This window comes from Schistocerca americana, chromosome 7 (assembly GCF_021461395.2).
Source record: "Schistocerca americana isolate TAMUIC-IGC-003095 chromosome 7, iqSchAmer2.1, whole genome shotgun sequence".
Taxonomy (NCBI): domain Eukaryota; kingdom Metazoa; phylum Arthropoda; class Insecta; order Orthoptera; family Acrididae; genus Schistocerca; species Schistocerca americana.
The window spans coordinates 476,713,302-476,727,748 of NC_060125.1; positions in this window are offsets into that span (position 1 = coordinate 476,713,302).

The following is a 14,447-nucleotide window of genomic DNA, read 5'->3' on the forward strand; positions in this document are numbered from 1 at the left end:
CATGTGTGGAGGAGATCTCCTTGGGCTTCCACAGTTAATGTTGTTACGGGTAGATGACGTCACTTTTCTGCCTCTTTAGCATCTGGTCGGGATAACTTATTTGGGATTGTACTGTTGCCAGTGGTAGTGTGGAGTTTTACTCTGGAGGTGCCGTTTTCTCCACATCGGGGTGCCCTGAATGCTAAGGCATTTGCATTTGCCGTGGTCGCCAATATGTGAGCGACATGGCTAGAGAAGATTTTTATTCCGCGAGTCGTGGTGCAGAAACTCCATTCGTAGCGAACAGAACATTGTAGGGCAGTCAGTTCGTGATTAGCATGTATGTACTCAGGAAACACTGCACCACTCTACACTCCGATTCTAAATGCACTTAATGCAAAAGCTATATAGTTCAATGCTTGTGTCAAAGACTGAACTAGTGTTTCACCCAAAAAGGTTCACATTTTCAAGTACTAAATTTGGAACGGTCCATGTTTTGTCAGTTTATAACAAGAACTTTACTGACGCAGGCTTTTGATTGAACTTATTCTACCTCCACATTTCTGTTTGATTATTGAAACTCTACTGAGTACTAACTTGCTCACTAACATTGCACCCCGTGTGATTTATTTAATAAGAATTGCTTAACAGCGCTTTAAAAAAAGGCATGTGATTGTTTTCAGGTTACAGCAAAGTGTTCCATTACAGGTAAGGTTGTGGAGCAGAGCTGAGCTTCGCTATCTTTGTTGCGCAGTTAAGAATTAACATTAGAGCCACGAAAAAACTACGTTCGCAGTACTCAGGGAACAGCTGTGAATTACAAGTCTCTACGTAGACACCGACTAGTGTCAGTAACTGTACGTCGTTGTTGTATACGCCAGTCAGTATCAAGTATTGATTACTGAAAAGTTATGTCCCTGACGCTAGTTCAAACTTCATGTCACATTATGGAATATTAATTTTAGGAAATTCTGTATTATTCTGCATTCATAGCGTTGCACAGGCACGTTTCATATTCCGAAAGTTGTTCAGTCATATTATGTTCACGTCACAATATGTAGGCTACGCAGCTCGAAGATTACATTGCAAGCACAATTAGAATATTTCGTTCTATGTTCTGAATATTACGCTGAAAAATTACACAATTAGAGTGTTACACTGAAATGTTACATCATTATATGTTAAAAGATAAAGGTTACACAGACATTATGGTATACTGTCTACACAGTAATTATAATAAGTACAAACCAAGAAGGTTATACCAGCATATTAGACGTTCACTCATATATATGTCAGCAGTCCAAAATGGAAGGTTTCAGGGTGATTGTCTTAATCAGATCTCCCGTTAATTGGGAAGAAGTTAACAGAGATTAAGATAATCCAATTTAAATTCGTGAGTACTAGACAATAAACTCCCAAATATCCTATCCATCTCCACAGCTTGCCCTTCCAGATCATCCTATCTAATCGGATGAAAGGGCAAAAGTTTGATCGCTTACTACATTTTCACTGTTCGCGCTACTGCATCAGGAATGACGTTTTAATTTACTATTTCTTTACTACTGTCTGTATTCACGACAGATTTTGCAAGCACTATTGAAATATACCGCTGAATATACCAGAAAAATTATATCATTCCACTACACATATTTCAGGAGATTTGACGTTGAAGCTGAGATACGTGAAAAACTTCTGCATCACGCAAAAAGTTTCAACTTATTATTTCTTTGGTACTAACTGTATTCACAACACATTTCGCAGACAGTACCCACATATATCACTTCATGTATCTAAAAAATACATCATTGTATGGCAGATAGTTTAGGAGATACGACATCAAATGTTGAGATGAGTGAAAAAATGCAGCATCTTGTATAATATTTTAATTTATTACTTTGTTACTACTAACTTCAGTGACACATTTCACAGACAGTAGTCACGCACTCCACTAGATGCACCAGCAAAATTGTATCCTTGTACAGCACATAGTTCAGGAGACACGTCCTCATCAACATTGAGTTGGGTGAAAACGAAACTGCAGGCCAAAATTCGCTATGGATACAGGTGTTGTTGAATTGAGAAGGACAACACAGACACCCAGTCCCTGGACAGGGAAAATCCCCAAACCGGCCGGGAATCGAACCCGGGACCCCGTGATCCGGAGGCAGCAACGTTAGCCACTAGACCACGAGCTGCGGACAATAGCTACAGCTGAAATATGTGTACAAATACTTGTGAAATGTCTTAAATATATGTGAAATATATTTTACATGTGCGTATATGGGCATTGTAAACCTTGGAACAATTTGAACCCAGTTTGATACAGTTTGATACAGTCTGGAAAGAGAGATTGGTGGATGGTTAGTAAGAACCAATAGCCTACTGTTGGTGTGAGCGTGATAACAAGGAGTGAAAAGGGGGAGGGAGAAAATGGATAGACAGCGAGGGGGAAAAAGGAGATGGGCACAGATAGTGTACGATAGTTGAAAACCTAGCAGCTGTGCCCCCACACCGCCATATCATCACCGCCATCATCATTTGTTTTCACGATGTACTCTAAATGGAACTGTCCTGCTCTCAGACGAAAAATACCTGACATTAAATAAAACACAAGAAGAAAGACAATATCTTGCCATGTAGCTGCCATAGTGGCCATAAAGCCGTAAGAATAATAGCAGCTCGCACGAAGATCGTACATTAATATATCTCTCCCTCTCTCCACCCCTCAATGGAATGTACCAGGTGATCAAAAAGTCAGTATAAATTTCAAAACTTAATAAACCTCGGAATAATGTAGATAGAGAGGTAAAAATTTGACACACATGCTTGGAACGACATGGGGTTTTATTAGAACCACCCCATACTGCTAGACGCGTGAAAGATCACTTGCGCTCGTCGTTTGTTGATGATCGTGTGCTCAGCCGCCACTTTCGTCATGCTTGGCCTCCCAGGTCCCCAGACCTCAGTCCGTGCGATTATTGGCTTTGGGTTACCTGAAGTGGCAAGTGCATCGTGATCGACCGACATCTCTAGGGATGCTGAAAGACAACATCCGACGCCAATGCCACACCATAACTCCGGACATGCTTTACAGTGCTGTTCACAACATTGTTCGTCTACAGCTATTCTTGAGAATGATGGTGGACATATTGAGCATTTCCTGTAAAGAACATCATCTTTGCTTTGTCTTACTTCGTTATGCTAATTATTGCTATTCTGATCAGATGAAGCACCATCTGTGGACATTTTTTGAACTTTTGTATTTTTTTGGTTCTAATAAAACCCAATGCCATTCCCAGCATGTGTGTCAATTTGTACCTCTCTATCTACATTATTCCGTGATTTATTCAGTTTTCAAATTTATACTGACTTTTTGATCACCCGGTATAAAATCCTGAATAATTCCAGATTACTTTCGTAGGTAATGTTGCACAGCTTTTTCTCAGCAAAGCTTCGGATAACAAAGACGGTTACATTGAAATATAATGACGTTAAAAATGGAGCACAATCTCAAAAAGTCAGCCGAAAAGTTTATAGTGTATACCATATAAGCATATACTCCCAACATAATGTAAGAACGTTTACTTTATACACAGTTAACAGTCAATTTTTTAACACCGTACTCCTTCTCTGTCGTTGTATTCCAAAGTAACTCTTGCTATTAACCCATGTGGTGCTGGAAAGTGGTCTTCGACTGAAACCGCTCTCTGATTAAAGAATTATTTGAAAAGCAGCTTACTGTGTTACAGAATGTCATTTCTAAATCTGAAGATAGTCATTTTCAGCGCGCCCGCGCGCGCGCTTGTGTGTGTGTGTGTGTGTGTGTGTGTGTGTGTGTACACGGTCCAGTCACAAATGGTTCAAATGGCTCTGAGCACTATGGGACTCAACTGCTGTGGTCATTAGTCCCCTAGAACTTACAACTACTTAAACCTAACTAACCTAAGGACATCAGACACACCCATGCTCGAGGCAGGATTCGAACCTGCGACCGTAGCAGCAGCGCGGCTCCGGACTGGAGCGCCTAGAACCGCACGGCCACCACGGCCGGCGGTCCGGTCACATTAATGTGACAACCGCCAACGTTCGACGTCAACTCACAGACGGCGGGTGGTAACACTAGCAATGCATAGTGTATAAAGCGTGTCGAGGGACGCTTATAACGTGCATTGCAAAATGGCGCTATCCAAAACCACTGCCGAGGCACCACAGGCCACAGATGACAGGGGTGAAGGACGGCTGCGGATATTCGTACGGGCGAATAGACGTGCAACTGTTGAGGCACTGACGGCCCAGATGAACCAGAGTGCTGCCAAAAGTGTCTCCTCATCGACTATTCAGCGAACGTTGCTGGGTATTGGTCTTGGCAGCAGGTACCTGGTTCATGGACGGCTGTTCGTCGAGGTCGAAAGCCGGAATTTTCACGCCAATACCGTAACTGGACGTCCACTGAGTGGCGATAGGTGGCCTATCCAGATGAATCAAGTTTTGTGGTCCACAGTCGTGAAACGTCTGAAAGCAAACATCCTGCAACGATCGTCGGAAATGTCCAGGTTGGAGGAGGGAGCTGGTCAGGGGAATGTTTTCGTATCACTAAGTGGGTGATCCCGCCATCTTGGAATACATAATGTATCAACAAAAGTATGCACCATTCCACGGCGACCATATCCAATCGACCATGCATTTTGTTTTTCCTCGGCATGATGGCATCTACCATCAGGACAATGCAGCGATTCACACAGCTCACAGTGTACGTTTGTGGTTTGAAGAGCACCATGAAGAGTTTACAGTGCTCGATTAACCACCGAACTCACCGAATTTAGACCAAATCGAGAAGCTGTGGGACTATCTCCATAGGCGTGTCCGCGCCATGAACTGAGGAACCAAGCGCGGGTGGCTACAGCACATGGTCCCATATCCCTGTCGATACCTTCCAGAACGTCAATGATTCTCTTACTGCGAGTCACGTAGCGGTCCGCGCTGCAAAAGGTGATGAGTCAGGCTTCTGGCAAGTGGTCACATTAATGTGACTGGATACTGCGGATAAACGTTGTGCTCAGTGAGATTGAGGTGTGTTCACCTGAGGATGAGGCTTGGGGGGGGGGGGGGCATAAACACCACCGTCATGTCCGTGTAATAAAAACATTATGCAACAATACTGCAGTGATGACTTCTTATCTTGTTTTGCTGAAGATAGAGACATCCAGGATTGACGGCTTGATGCAGTGTCTTGTAGAAGGTGCAAATGCCTGCAGGTTTCTGTGGCCAAACAAACGGATGCACAGGACTGGATAGTACATTACTGTATCGCTCGCTGGTCAGATACAGTGGTAGACATTTCAGGATCCCATATCACATCAAGTAAATACCATCCAAATGAGAAGGTTTCCAGCCTCCACGTCAGAGGTAGGCAACCGGCGCCCAGAGGGGCGGATCCTGACCACGATTGGCTTCAGCCCGGCCTGGGAAAGAAACTTGCGAAGCTACTCCTATTGATTGTCTACTGGGTTGCCTATTTAATTGCCGTATTTTTTTCTATTCTTTTTTGTATTAACATTAGAAAATAATTCATGACCAAGAACGTATTAGAACAGTACAACTGTTGAAACTGAAGGTAATTTATAATAAATTAGCTGCAATCAGTTGATTTTAGAGGAGTTTGTTTTTCCACTATATTTGAATGTGCCTGCTATTCTATCTTCAGATGTTTACATTTATTTACTTGTCGTGCACATTTTTTCTAAGCTGACGGGGTTGCGGAACTCAAAAAAATGGTTCCAATGGCACTGAGCACTATGGGACTTAACATCGGAGGTCATCAGTCCCCTAGAACTTAGAACTACTTAAACCTAACTAACCTAAGGACATCACACACATCCATGCCCGAGGCAGTATTCTAACCTGCGACCGTAGCGGTCGCGCGGTTCCAAACTGAACCGCCTGGAACCGTTCGACCACTCCGGCCGGCACGGAACTCCCCAGCGGAAGTTGTTGAGACAGTTGCTGTTAAACGCCTTAGGTAAATATACAACGCGTAAGTAAATGTAATAGTCTGAAGATAGGATGGACATAAAATAAACGTACTCTCAAAAACGCGTGTTTTTGGGTATAACTTTTTGGCCACTCATCTCACATCACAAACATTAAAGTCACGGACGAGATCTTTTCCCATGCCCCGAGTGTGTCATGTCCCCTGATATCTGTGTCCTGTGATGACTGGTGATCAAAGATACACGTGTATGATAGTGTCTTCTGTACCCCTTAACGAAGAGACAGGTCCGGATATTATGATGGCTCATCGGTTCTTGTCCAGTACACCTCGCACGGTAACGCGAGGAAACATACCACATATTTGGAAGTAGCATGTTCCATACATCAGGCACATTCGATATGGCAGCTATTAAATGCGCGGATATACTGCGTCTTACCCATCCTGTGCTAGACTGCTATGCTGACGGGCAGTGCAAGACGTAAGAAGATGCCAGTAACGTTATATGTTGCTAATGTATTCACGATGTTGACAGGACCGCTTCCTCTCTGACACCGCAGTTATCTCTAATTGTTAGCGAGTCTATCGAAATTTATTTACATAGGAAGATGGTAGTCAACCTTCTCCCAAACTAGATAATTTGGAAATGCATGAAATGTATGTGCGGTTGTGAATACCAACCACCTCCTGCTATATAACGGAATGGTGACAGTGAACATTTGTGCCAGACCGGGAATCGAACGGGGATTTCTTGCTTTACATGAGCAGTCACCTTAACGGCATCAGCTATCCGAGCACGTCTCTCAGCCAGGGAATGTACGAATGCAGGTATGACACGTGGACGACAACATACGGATGTTTGGGTCTGGCCGTGAATCGTTTCGGATACCCAAAATGGTTACTGGGGGACGTTCATGAAATGAACAAAAATATAAATGTTCTTCAAGTAATATTTATTTATTAGTAGAACTCATGGACAAGTTCCAATGATGGAATCACATCCTAAGTGCCTGAAAAACAATCAAATGTGTAATGCCTGCCGCGCCCACTTTAGGAAGCTTGCAGCATATTTCTTTACAATACAGACAATGCAATCTGGAATTTGGATATGCTTCTGCATTTCCAAGTGGCTATTGATGCTATCTCTATCTTGGTAAAATTATCCTCGCGAAATGCCTTCACTCTTACGTTCTGATGTCATCCAGTATAATTCAACATTTCATCGATTGATCCTTGTTACCTCTAGCTCAAATTTTTTGCTTTCCCCTAGTAACACATTTATTTCCTAAGGTAGATTTTAGTGTATGATCTACTAGACAGTAATCGATAGCTTTCCTCTTTTTTTAAAAAAAATTTACAACATAGATTATTGTATGATACATATCTAGAGAAGGTATTGTTTTTATTTAACGGAATTTATGTGTGATCAGTTTTAAACCTAACTATAGTTTGAACTACTGCATTATGTATAAGTAAAATATTTGTTTGCTGTGTTTAGGAAACTGAAGATGGTGCACCACCGAAGACGGTGCAAATAATTAAAGACCTTCAAAAATACAGGTGCAGGATTCATTCATACTCCAAAACATATTGTAATAGCTTGCGACCTATGGTCTATCTGTACATGGATAGACAAAGATTAGTAGAATTCCGGTATTATTCAGTTCTAGCTCGGTGAACAACGATTCCGTCAATATATTTGAAGCAAACTTGCATGGGATACATCTAGGAGGCTGTGATAAATACTCTTTGGTTTTATAAATCGTCTGTGACTGTTCAACAGCGCCGTGTCTAAATACACTCATATGAAAACGAGGCCCTAAAACTACATTTTCATCAGCTACAGTGTTAGAATTGCTAATTACGATGCAGTTTTTGTGTTTAATAATGGGAATGTTGGGCGGGTGGAAGCATGAGAGAGAATGCACTTTAAGATGGGAAATTTCACCTAAGATATCTTGTCAAAAATAGATTTACAGCACATCCCTGTGACTGGAAAGTCAGTTGATGAGCTGGTAAAAGAAAGAAGGCAGAAAATAAAAAACCAGATGAGAAACGTTGAAAGGAGAGAGGACCATGATAACAAATCTGGACCGTTCTGAAGAGGGGACATAAGAAAAAACGTTAGTCTGAGCTTCAAATTGCATTTCCTGAAAATTATGTTTTTCAAAGTTTATATACCTTTTTCTCAGAATGTATAAAGTGCAGAAACATGGAATTTTTGTACATTTAGTTCTACAAACACAATAAATGTTGCCTCAAGAATACATTTTGGAAATATGAGTATAAGCTGAGATTTGCGGCAAAGTGCTTGGAATTTAAATGAGTTTTGTATTATACTTATAGAATTACAGTTAAAAATTATGAAAATTCTTCTATTCGATGTATTCAAAAAACCACACGAGAGAAGCTTACTATATGTAAATGGTTTAAACAGAGAAAATTTTGTAGCTATCTCCTGAATATTTTCTGAGAAAAATGTACATACCGGGTAATAAAAAAGTCAGTATATATTTGAAAACTTAATAAACCACGGAATAATGTAAATAGAGAGGTAAAAATTGACACAGGTGCTTGGAATGACATGGGGTTTTATTAGAACCAAAAAAAAACCAAAGTTCACAAAATGTCCGACAGATGGCGCTGGACAGTAAAACGTCAGTGACTGCGCATGACAATCGTGTATCAAAGGAGCTGTAATGAGAGAGATAATCAGATGCGCCAGCAGTCGCAGCATGTTGACTTTGCCTGAAAAGGCACTTTTAGTGAACCTGTATTATCAGAATGGGGAAAGTGCTAGTTCAGCGTTACGATCCTATCGCCATAGGAAGGGGATTCGAACGGGTAAAGGTCCGTTGACAAATGCAGCTGTGGCGAGAATGATTTCGAAGTTCGAGGCCACGGGTTGTTTAGACGATAGACCCCGTAGTGGCCGACCGCTCACAAGGCGTAATGCTGCTGAGACAGTTCAGGAAGAAATGGAGACCGTGGCGGGTTCGTCTATGCACGGGGAAGTCAGCGTTCGTGCAGTCGCACGTCGCACCGGCATTCCATACACTACTGTTTGGTTGGCACTTAGGCGTACCCTCCGATGCTATCCGTACAAAATCCATCGGCATCATGAACTATTATCAGACGATTTAGTGAAGCGGAGGGCATCTGCGGTGTGGGCGTTTCAAAAGATGGCGGAAGATGACGATTGGTTGAGTAATGTGTCGTGGACCGACGAAGCTCATTTCACGCTCCGAGGGTCTGTCAACGCCCACAACTGCAGAATTTGGGCTACCGAAAATCCTAGAACTGTCGTGGAAACTGGATTGCACGACGAGAAAGTCACGGTATGGGTTGGATTAACCACATCTACCGTTATCGGGCGGTTTTTCTTCGAGGAAATGCGTGATTCTGGTTTTGTAACTGCTACCGTGACGGGTGAGATGTACGCCGATGTGTTACACAATCACATCATCCCCAACCTGGCTGATAAACACCTGCTGGAACGTACGATGTTTATGCAGGATGGCGCGCTCCACCCCGTATTGCTAGACGCGTGAAAGATCTCTTGCGCGCGTCGTTTGGTGATGATCGTGTGCTCAGCCGCCACTTTCGTCATGCTTGTCCTCCCAGGTCCCCAGACCTCAGTCCGTGCGATTATTGGCTTTGGGGTTACCTGAAGTTGCAAGTGTATCGTGACCGACCGACATCTCTAGGGATGCTGAAAGACAACATCCGACGCCAATGCCACACCATAACTCCGGACATCCTTTACAGTGCTGTCCACAAAATTATTCCTCGACTACAGCTATTGTTGAGGAATGATGGTGGACATATTGAGCATTTCCTGTAATGAACATCATCTTTGCTTTGTCTTACTTTGTTATGCTAATTACTGCTATTCTGATCAGGTGAAGCGCCATCTGTCTGAAATTTTTTGTACTTTTGTATTTTTTTTTTGTTCTGATAAAGCCCCATGTCATTCCAAGCATGTGTATCAATTTGTACCTCTCTATCTACATTATTCCGTGATTTATTCAGCTTTCAAATTTATACTGACTTTTTGATCAGCCGGCATATTATTTTCTGAAAATAAGTTCTTTAGTTTCCATAAAAAAGTAAAATATTTATAATCCAAGGAATTTAATAGTAAATGTGTTAATTTCGTGTAAAACAAGGTTCAAAATTTCAACACCAAAAAGATGTACTTTCAATTTGGGGGTCTGCTTATCTTTCCAGCAGTGCGTTTTTTTCATGAACGTCCCCCTTAAGGCGACCGCTCATGTAAAACGGGAAATCTTGGTCCGAGTCCCGGTCCAGTACAAAGTTTCAATTCGTCAATCTATTATAGGGCTGGAGATGGTTCATATTTTCAAGTGTGAATATATTTAGTGTATTTCATAACGGCTGTAGTCGCCGCAGTGCCTGCTCCTTTGTACATGCATGCGTGTTCGGAGGAACATTGCATCGTACTTCTTTACAATACAGAGACAGCAATTTCGAATCTGGATATGTGTCCGCATTTCCAAGTGGTTGTTGATGCTATTTCTTTTTTGGCAACATTATCCTCGCGAACTGTCTTCACTCTTACGTTCTGATGTAATCCATTATAATTCAACACTTCATCGATTGATTCTTAATACCTCTAGCACATTTTCGCCTAGTAACGCATTTCGCCTAGTAACACATTTATTTCGTAAGGTAGATTTTAGTGTATGATGTATTATACACTAATCGTTAGCTTTTACTCTTTTTTTTAAACTGTTTACCACACGGATTATTGTATGATACATGTCTAGAGAAAGTTTTGTTTTTATTTAACGGAATAGTATGATATACTGCATTATGTACAAGTCAAATATTTGTTTGCTGTATTCAGTAAATTGAAGATACTGCACCACCGAAGACGATGCAAATAATGAAAGACCTTCAAAAACACAGGTGTAGGATTCATTCATACTTCAAAACATAGTGTAATAGCTTGCGCCCTATGGTCTATCTGCACAGGGATAGACACAGATTAGTAGAATTCCGGTATTATCTGCTGTGTCAGGTAGATGTATGGTGAAGAGAGTTTTATTAGCCATCCTTGCGGAGCATCGACGACTTTTATAGCTGTTTCGCCATTCCGTACGCCTGTTACCATAGATAGGTCTCTGACTTGCCAGAACAACACGACAATGTTCAAACAAACAATTATGCACATTAGTGGTGTGCTGTTGGCTGTTCATCCGAATTGTTGTTTTCATTTGTGAACGAATTTCGACGAACGACCGAATTGTCTTCTTCAGGTGTTGTGAATTGCGTGTACGGCTCGGTCGGCCGTCAAAATATTGTGCTTATGGGGAGTTAGAACGCAAAAAAAGCTTTTTTTACATTTTCGGATTTTTATCTCGTAAAATTTGCAATTTTCTTAATATATTAACTCACATGGAAAGTATTTTATTTTATTTTTTAAATATAATCTACACTGGTTGAAAACGTTAAAATTTTTACTTGCATTACTTCAAGATCTAATAAAATCGGTAATTTTTTACATAGAAGGCTGTGGATTGCTGATATAAAGGTTAAATTACGTGTTTGTATAGGCAACACTGTCAAAAACATTATCGTATCGTTTCATACTATGAACAGGCGTTGTATGTCGAAGCGCTAACGATTTTCCGAGGAAAAGTGACGAGTAGATTGACAAATCACTCAAAGTATGACGCAAAACGAAGTGTTTTTAAGAAATGTGGGTTTCATGATAATAGATTTTCGAATAAAGGGAAACACTGTGTTCAACATGTGGCATGTGAAGTTACAGACAATGAATTACAGGCAAACTCGTCAGTATCTAGAGAAACACCCATTAGTGCTTCGAAGATTAAAATAAAACGTTGTGATACACAGTTTTCTCAACACAAAAGTGATGTGAATGGTAGGTTAGGTTATATTCTGATAGATTTACACATCCTAACAAGGGTGTTACGTAAATGTGTATGTTCTAAAATATGTGGAGGGCCAGTTAGTTTACAAGAAGATAGTAAGGTATCAAATGGACTAGCCAGGAAACTTGTCATTAATTGTGTCAGTTGTAAATATACTCATTCATTTTGGAATTCTGATAAGTGCAAAAATAATTATTTTGAAGTAAATGTTAGGTGGTTTTATGGATTGAGAGATATTGGCAAAGGACACACTGCAGCAGAAACTGTGTGCCTTGATGAATATGCCACGCCCACCTTGTAAAATAGACAAATATGCAGGATTTATTGGAGCTGCTGTGAAATCAGTTGCATGTGAGTCAATGAAGGGTGCTGAAAACGAAACTGTTGAAATAAATGATGGTATGACTGACGTACCAGTAGCTTTTGATGGCACTTGGCAGAAGCGCAGCTACAGTTCTAAGAATTCTGTTACTATGGTCACCAGTGTGGATACTGGAAAGGTAACATATTTCCAGATTTTATCCAAACATTGTTATAAGTGTAAATCAGGGAATGAAGAAGGGTACATCTGTGACAGAAATTATGAAGGAACAAGTGGTTGTATGGAGGCCTCTGCAGCTATTGACATTTTTAGTGAATCTGTGAACGAAAGGGGAAGTTCTTAGGTGATGGAGACTAAAAGCATATGTGTAGTAGCTGCCCAGCCTTGTGGTGAGAAGAGTATCACATAACTGGAATGTGTTGGTCATATCCAGAAGAGGATGGACACCAGGTTGAGGAAGTTGAAACAAAGTTTGAGAGACAAGAAAGTTCCTGGTGATAAAACCATAAGAGGCAGGCTGACAGACAAAATGATTGATGAACTACAGCAGTATTATTGATGGCCGTTAGAAAAAATACTGACGATATGTTGAAAATGAAGCAGGCAGTATGGGCTACCTTCTTCCACAGACTGTCAGCTGATGGAAAACCAGTACACCAACTTTGCCCTCCTGGACCTGATTCATGGTGCAATTAGCGCAATGCCCAGCACTCAGTACTCAAACAGTTCATACATCCATAAACATTCTATTCCAGCAGCAGTCATGGTTATAATTAAACCTATTTACAGAGACTTGACAAATCCTGAATTACTGAAGAAGTGTCTGAATGAGCAGATTCAAAATTCCAAAGAGTCGTTCAGTAATCTTATATGGACTCGCTTACCAAAAAATGTTTTTGTTGGAATGAGGACACTAAAGTTGGGGGGGGGGGGGGGGTGTGTCAATGATGCTGTTATTGCTTTTAATGATGGCAACATTGGTAGGGTGAAAGTGCTACAGCATATGGGAATTAATCCTGGAGCAAACTGCATCAGAGAACTTGAACAGATGGACAAGGTTCACATTGATAAAGCAGAGTAAGCAGCGCAGTTGGCCACTAAGGAGTCAAGAAAGAAGAAAAGAAAAAAAAACTTGGAAAAAGATCAAGAGGATGATATACAGTGTGGTGCAGGGTGGGTTCGAGTGACTAAAAGTAAAAAAAAAATTAAACATATATTGAGTGAGTTACAGTCTTTTGAAACTTTAGAAGCCGTTCCTGAAAATTTACATTTTCTGTTGCATTTTTCCCTAAATTTCAGAAACCACTTCGAGTACAGTATTCAGATTTTCAGGGAGTAATAACATACATATTCTAAGTCTATTGAACTAAAAGAAGAACATAATGTTATGCATAGTTAAAATTATTTAGAATAACATACAAAAAAGTACACAAAGTTTTATCTGTGTAATTAAAAAATTGTATTTCCGAAAGCTGCGTCTGAAATACAATTACTGTAGTTTAGTAGACTCAGAACATACAGTTTAATAATGTCCTGTAAAAGTTTCATGTCAATGGCTCAATGGTTACTGTGGTTCCTGAAATACAGGGAAGCGAAGTCAATAAATTTAACATTGTCGGGATAGGGCGTTCCAACTCCCCTTGAAATGGAAACAAAAACTCGACTGAACACCGGGAAGCTCACCGTTAATCCATCACACTGAAAAAACCTGAGAGATCACTTTGTACAGATGAGTGCTTTGCTTCACATGATTAGTTACTTTCATGTTCCATGAATTATTTGCATGATAAATCGTAATGATGTGGAACGAGTTATTTTACATTCACATTGCAAATTAATTTGTAAAAATGGCTACATGCTGAACATTTACGTTGTCTCTATTTTTTATAAAATCTACAAATATGAGTTAGTAATTCCCATCCACACCTTTTACAAATTTCATTCTTCTACGGAATAGGAGTCGTCGAGGAGAAACTTTTTAAGTTCGTTTTCAGATTTTATTTTGCAGTTTGTCAGATATTTTATATCATTGGGTACGTTATAAAAAAATTCAGTTCTGGTATTACGCACACATTTTTGTGCTAAACACAATCTTAATGTGGCGTAATGAACGTCATTTTTCCTTCTGGTGTTGTAACTTTGTACATCATTGTTCCTTTTAAATCGCAGTGAATTATTTACAACAAATTTCGTAAGCAGTAAATATACTGTGAAGCAGTAGTCAGAATGCACAGCT